Here is a 7525-nt window from a genome sequence, read left to right on the forward strand (position 1 = left end):
GCTACCTGAAACGTTTGACTCAAGTTAAGCAATTTAAAGGCAATGCTACCAAATACTAATTGAGTGTATGTAAACTTCTGACCCACTGGGAATGTGATGAAAAAATAAAAGCTGAAATAAATCATTCTCTCTAGGATTAAATGTCAGGAATTGTGTAAAACGGAGTTTAAATGTATTTGGCTAAGGTATATGTAAACTTCCGACTTCAACTGTAGGTGGGTGAGTGCAGTGTGGAGAGCAATTGAGATTGCGTCATCTATGGATCTGTTGGGGCGGTATGCAAATTGGAGTATATCTAGGGTGTCAGGGATGGTGGAGTTAATGTGTGCCATAAACAGCCTCTCAAATTACTTCATGATTACAGAAGTGAGTGCTAAATGGCGGTAGTCATTGTGGCATGAAGCCTTGGAGTTCTTGGGGACAGGAATGATGGTGGTCATCTTAAAACATGTGGGGATTACAGACTGGGACAAGGAGAGGTTGAAAATGACTGTGAATTTGCCTGCCAACTGTTCTGAGAACGCGCCCTGGAATACTGTCGGGCCCCGCGGCCTTGCGGGTGTTGACCTGATTAAAAACCTTCTTAAGACCTTTCTCACGGCCTCGGAGAGCGAGATCACTCCATCCTCTGGGTTGGTGACGGCCCTCACACCTGGCACGATGTTGTTGTTGTCAAAGCGTGCATAAAAATGCATTGAGTTGGTCTGGTAGAGAGTCATCATTGGGCAGATCACGGTTGGGCCTTCCTTTGTAATCCTAGACTGTAGCCCCTGCCACATGTTGCAGACATCAGAGCCTGTGTGATATGATTCCACCTTATTCCTGTCTTGTCCTCTTGCTTGTTTGATGACTCTGTGGAGGTCAAAGCGGGACTTCTTGTACTTATTCCTGTCCTCGGCAGTAGCCTCAGGGTTGTCTACGATAGCTCTGTGTGCAGTAGGCCTGTCCTTTAGTTTAGCGCCAACTTCGGTGTTAATCCAGGGCTTTTAATTGGGGAAGCAGCGAACCCTCACCGTGCGGATAACGTCGCCGATGCATTTTCCAATGAGGCCAGTGACGGAGGCGGTTAGCTCGTCAATGTTATCGGCGAAGTCTCAAAACATTATCCAATCAGCGCTAGCAAAGTAGTCCTGTAGCATAATCAGGAGGACGGAAGCAGGAGGAAGCAGGAGTACGGAGTCATAATTTATTTGCTTAATGGCAGATGAGGGAGTGCCTTGTATGCTTGCTTTTGGGTAGAATAACAGTGGTCTAGGATTTTATCGACGCTAGAGACGTTGGAGACGTGCTGATGAACGTTGGGCATCACGTGTCTTAGTGACGTGGAATTAAAATTTGCCGGCAACCAGAAAGCAACCTCTGGATGTTGGTTTTCTTGCTTGTTTATAGCCTTGTACAGTTTGTTAAGTGCCAGCTTATTATTTTTCTTGTCCTGAGGTGGAATGTATACAATAGTCACAATAACAGCTGAAAACTCCCTTGGGAGGTAGAACGGTCGGCATTTGACCATCAGGTATTCCAAGACAGGTAAACAGTGGGTCGACACTTCCACCGAGCTGGAGATAGAACACCAGTTAGTGTTGATGTAGAGGTAAACCCCTCCCCCCCTCGATTTCCCAGACTCCTCTGTCCTGTGTGCCCGGTGAATGAAGAATCTATTGAGTTTGATAGCCATGGGGGAGAAAGCCATGTTTCAGAAAAGCGAAGAATATTGCTGAATCGAGAGTCCCGTTGGGAGCAAATCCGCTATCAGAGGTCATCCATCTTATTCTCAAGTGACGGTACATTGGCCAGTATATGGAGTGAATAGGTGGCCACACACACACACACCTTTGCCTCTGTAACGCCGGCGTTTTCTCTTGGGGAACACGGAAATTGGGTCGGGATTAGAGAGAGAGCCCAGAAGTTCAAGCCGGAATTGGGGTAAGTAACTGCCGATCTGATGTTCAAAAGATATTTTTGGTTGTAAGAAATAATAGTGGATACATTTTGTGAAGATGAAGTAAAAATGAACTACAAAATAATAAAAAAATAGCAAAGTTGGGTCGGAGCTTGCAAAACGGCGGCCATCCAGTACAGCGCCATTTCACGTCTTCAAACAAACGCAGGTAGGCATGTCAACATAAAAGCTCAAATGCACAAACACACACACAAACATATGCTCATACACATGCACAAACACACACACGGCCATCTGTAACCTAGTCATACCCTATTGATGCCACTGAACTCTGCCGACTCCATAGTCCTCAAACTCTATCCGAGGAGGCATGAGATTCTGATGGAGCTGAGATGACCTCCAAACACTGCCTCAAGGACTAACTCAGTGGGCTTTCCCTCACTTTAACCAAACAGCCTGCTCCACTGCACAATACTAATGTGTTACCTCAGTCACACAGGTAAAATAAGAGACAGGCATCCCCCTAGGGCTTCTCTCTACCCCCCAGCCTTAATGCTGCATAGTAGATGGTGTGTGAGGACTGTTAAATATTCCTATATGTGACTGCTCTCTCTCCTCGTCTGTTTTCTAGGGAGACTGTGACTTTCACATCCCCTTCAGTCCCTCAAAGGAGGACAATCTCTTCTCTTTTGTTTTCTTTTCATTTATCCTCATCTCCTCTCCTCTCCTCAACTGACAGATGTTCTAAGAATCAACTCACTGACCTGGCTCTGAAGAGCAGTGACCACAGTCAATTCTCAGACTTTGAGTCCATTACAGACACTGTCTTTTCTGGGCTGTCAGAACTGCTCATCACACACACATACACACACACACACACACACACACACACACACACACACACACACACACACGCACACACACACACACACACACACGTTCATGCACACAAGTGACCGCAAATGGTCATTCTCTCCAGCACTTGACTAATGCCTGAAGTGCTCACCATTAAAAAGGAGAGAGAAAGAAAGCGAGGGATGGTTTACTGGGCCTGGAGAGTTGCTGGATGAGAGAGACATAGAGAGATGGGTCCTGGCCTGTGTCCAGTCACTGCAACACTCTCACAGTCATCTGAAGAGGTGAAAGCTATATAGAGCTACGTAGCAGGTTACTGTGTCGAGAACAGCCTCACAATTTAACGTACAGTAAATGAATATTAAAGAAGCTTTTTGAATTGAACTTCAGTTCACTGTGGTTAAACATGTCTTGCACATTGAACCTGAGGGTAACCAACCAGATCGTCCGTGATTAACAAAGTTAATTTCTTCACTGAGCACCAGCCCACCCACCCACACAGTGATTAACATTACCATTTACACACTGCTGCTTGGTTAGCATGCCACGTCTGTAATGCTGTGATGCCCAGGCATGCTGCTAACCTGTAGTGACACTCAGTGGGAGGCTACTGTATACAGTAGGTGGGACTCTTCAAGGCTGCTATTAGAGGATGGGAGGAGATTCGGCCTTGAGAGAGGGGGGAGGGAAAGAGGAGAGAGAGTGAGATTGTGGGGTAGAGAGAGGAGGGAGAGAGGAGAGAGAGTGAGATTGTGGGGTAGAGAGAGGAGGGAGAGAGAGTGAGATTGTGGGGTAGAGAGAGGAGGGAGATAGGAGAGAGAGAGAGGGGGGGGAGAGAGAGATATAGGAAGTGTGTGGGGTCATGGGGTCATGGGGGCTGATTAAGATCTCTGCACTGCAGCGTCAATGTTTCATTCATGATTAAGTAGAGCTAGTGCACCAATTAGGCCATACACCAATCTCTCTCTCTCTCTCTCTCTCTCTCTCTCTCTCTTTCTATCACTCTCTCCTCTCTCTTCTCTTTCCTCTCCACTCTATCTCTCTATACACACACACACACACATCCCCGCTGAGGGATGCTGCCACATTGTAATTAGTCATGCTCACAGGTGAGGTGCTTATTAGTTATTGAGTACTGGTCCGACTGATAACACAACCTATCATTAGAGTCTGCAGCTTCTCACACACACACACACGACCACAAACACACAAACATGCTCAAGAATGGCCTTTTTCCCTTTATTCAGATTAACACCTGCTCACTTTTGGTTGTTTGAAAAGGATATAATCTCCAACATTTCGTTATGTTTTAAACAAGCCTTAGAAAGTTTGTTGCAATTTCAGTTTAATCCACCTGAAAAGACAGAACAAATAATACAACAAATATTGTGGTTAAACTCAAATATACTAATTGATAAAAAATACTAAAATATTTTTCAAAGAAATGTTTAAAAAATGTAGAATTTTAGTGAATGAAATCAGAAATAGGACTGGCGGAGTTATGTCACACATGCAGCTAACACAGACATATGGTAATGTCTGCTCTACCCAAAATTACACCCAACTAATTGCAGCATTTCCACAAAAATGGAAGAGACAAGTAGAAGGGGAAAAAAGTAAGGAACTTGTATGTCGGACCTGTATTAAAGAACATAAATGGTTAAAGAAACGTGTGATAAATGAAAACATATACCAATTTAATTTAAGGACCAAAAAACTGACAGCTGTGCCATATAAATTGGAAAATAGTTGGGAAGAGATTTTCGATGTACCCATTCCATGGCATATGGTTTATGAATTGACACGCAAAACAACGCCGGATTCAAAAACGTAGAATTTTTCAATTTAAATTACTATACATAATTCTTGCAACCAATAGAATGTTATATATATGGGGGATACAATCTTCCCAGCTCTGCAGATTCTGCTGTGAGGAGGCAGAGTCATTAGATCATTTATTTTGGTATTGTCCATATGTAGCTCGTTTTTGGTCACAGGTCCAGGAATGGCTGAAGAATTTCAACACCTCCCTAGAACTAACGCTGCAGATAGCAATACTGGGTGATTTGAAAAGCCATAGTCAATCAATCAATAATATAATAATTATTTTAGAGAAAATGTTTATTTTTAATTTACAATCTGTAGAAGCTATGAGAATAGAAAGGTTCAGTACTTTTGTGAAGCATCACAGCACAGTTGAAAAATATATGGCAAATAGAAATCCAAAATGGACGGTGTTAAGCGATAGATGGGAGGGGTTGAAGGATAGGACTAATAACAAGATAAACAATGTAAAACATACAGGGTCTGTAAAATGTATATAGGTTCAGAAATTTTGTTACAAATAGAAGTAAAATAGATTGTGTCTGTAAAATGTGTATAAGATATATAAACTGAAGGTAGAAGCCTAAGTGTTATTGTTTATTAGTTTACTCCAATTGGGGGAAGGGTGGTAGGTTTTGCGGGGAATAATAAAGGTATATTCTAAAAAAAGTATGTATATCTATATAGGTATGTGTATGTATATATGTGTGTATGTATGCATATGTGTATTTATATGGATACATACATTTACCCCAAAAAAATATATGGGGGATTGGAAATGATGCAGACATTGATGGAAGCAACAATCTTTCCGCAATAATAAGCTGATCCACCCCTTAAATAAAAAAATAAAAATAAAAAAAACAACACACACACACACACACACACACACACACGCAAGCCTTCCCTTTGGCAAATCTGATCATAACTCTATCCTCCTGATTCCTGCTTACAAGCAAAAACATGAACGGGAAGTACCAGTGACACGCTCAATACGCAAGTGGTCTGATGAAGTGAATGCTAAGCTACAGGACTGTTTCACTAGCACAGACTGGAAAGTGTTCCGGGATTCATCCGATAACATTAAGGAGTTTGCCACATCAGTCACCAGCTTCATCAATACTGTAAGTGCATCGACGACCTTGTCACCACAGTGACTCTACATACATATCCCAACCAGAAGCCATGGATTACAGGCAACATTTGCACTGAGCTAAATGTATGAGCTGCCGCTTTCTATGAGCGGTACACTAATCTGGACACTTATAAGAAATCCCGCTAGGTCTTCTGACGAGCCATCAAACAGGCAAGCGTCAATACAGGATTAAGATCGAATCCTATACGCCAGCTCTGATGCTTGTTGGGTGTGGCAGGGCTTGCAAACTATCACAGATTACATAGGGATACCCAGCCATGAGCTGCCCAGTGACGCGAGCCTACCAGATGGTCTAAATGCCTTTTATGCTCGATTCGAGGCAAGCAACACTGAATCATGCATGAGAGCACCAGCTGTTCCGGACAACTGTGTGATCTTGCTGTAAAACAGGTTAACATTCATAAGGCCGCATGGCCAGATTGATTACCAGGACGTATGCTCAGAGCATGCACTGATCAGCTGGCAAGTGTCTTCACTGAGATTTTCAACCTCTCCCTGACCCTGTCTAATACCTACTGTATATGTTTCAAGCAGACCACTATTGTCCCTGTGCCCAAGAACACCAAGGTAACCTGCCTAAATGACTACCGCCCCATAGCACTCACATCTGTACCCATGAAATGCTTTGAAAGGCTGGTCATGGCTCACATCAACACCATCATCCCAGACCCTTGGACCCACTCCAATTCGCATACCGCCCCAACAGATCCACAGATGACGCAATCTCTTTTGCACTCCACACTGCCCTCTACCACCTGGATAAGAGGAACGCCTATTTGAGAATGTTGTTCATTGACTACAGCGCAGTCTTCAACACCATAGTGCCCTCCAAGCTCATCACTAAGCTTAGAACCCTGGGACTGAACATCTCCCTCTGCAACTGGATCCTAGACTTCCTGATGGCCGCCCCCAGGTGGTAAAGGGAGGCAGCAACACATCTGCCACGCTGTCCCTCAACATGGGGGACCCTCACGTGTGTGCTTAGTCCCCTCCTGTACTCCCTGTTCACCCACGACTGCTTGGCCGCGCACGACTCCAACACCCTCATTGCTGGCGACATGACGGTGGTAGGCCTGATCACCGACAATGATGAGACAGCCTATAGGGAGGAGATCAGTGACCTGCCACTGTGGTGCCAGGACAACAACCTTTCCCTTAACGCCAGCAAGACAAAGGAGATGATTGTGGACTACAGGAAACGGAAGGCCGAGCACGCCCCATCCACATAGACGTGGCTGTAGTAGAGCGGGTCGAAAGCTTAAAGTTCTTCAGTGTCAACATCAATAAGGAATTGACATGGTCCACACACACCAACAGAGCTGTGAAGAAGGCACGATTTGTCATGGGCCCTCAGATCCTTAAAAAGGTATACAGCTGCACCATTGAGAGTATCTTGACTTGCTGCATCACCACTTGGTACGGCAACTGCTTGGCATCCGACCACAAGACACTACAGAGGGTAGTGCATACATCACTGGGGCCGAGCTTTTTGCCATCCAGCACCTCTATACCAGGCAGTGTGAGAGGAAGGCCCTAAAAATTCTCAAAGACTCCAGCCACCCAATCCATAGACTGCTCTCTCTGCTACCGCACGGCAAGCGGGACCGATGCACCAAGTTTGGAACCAACAGGACCCTGAACAGCTTCTACCCCCAAGCAATAAGACTGCTAAATAGTTAACCAAATAGCTACCCAGGATATCTGCATTGACCCCCTTTGCACTAACTCACATACCCTACTGCTACTGCTTATCATCTATCCTGTTGCCTAGTCACTTTATCCCTACCTAA

Source organism: Salmo trutta, chromosome 8 (assembly GCF_901001165.1).
Source record: "Salmo trutta chromosome 8, fSalTru1.1, whole genome shotgun sequence".
Classification (NCBI taxonomy): Eukaryota; Metazoa; Chordata; class Actinopteri; order Salmoniformes; family Salmonidae; genus Salmo; species Salmo trutta.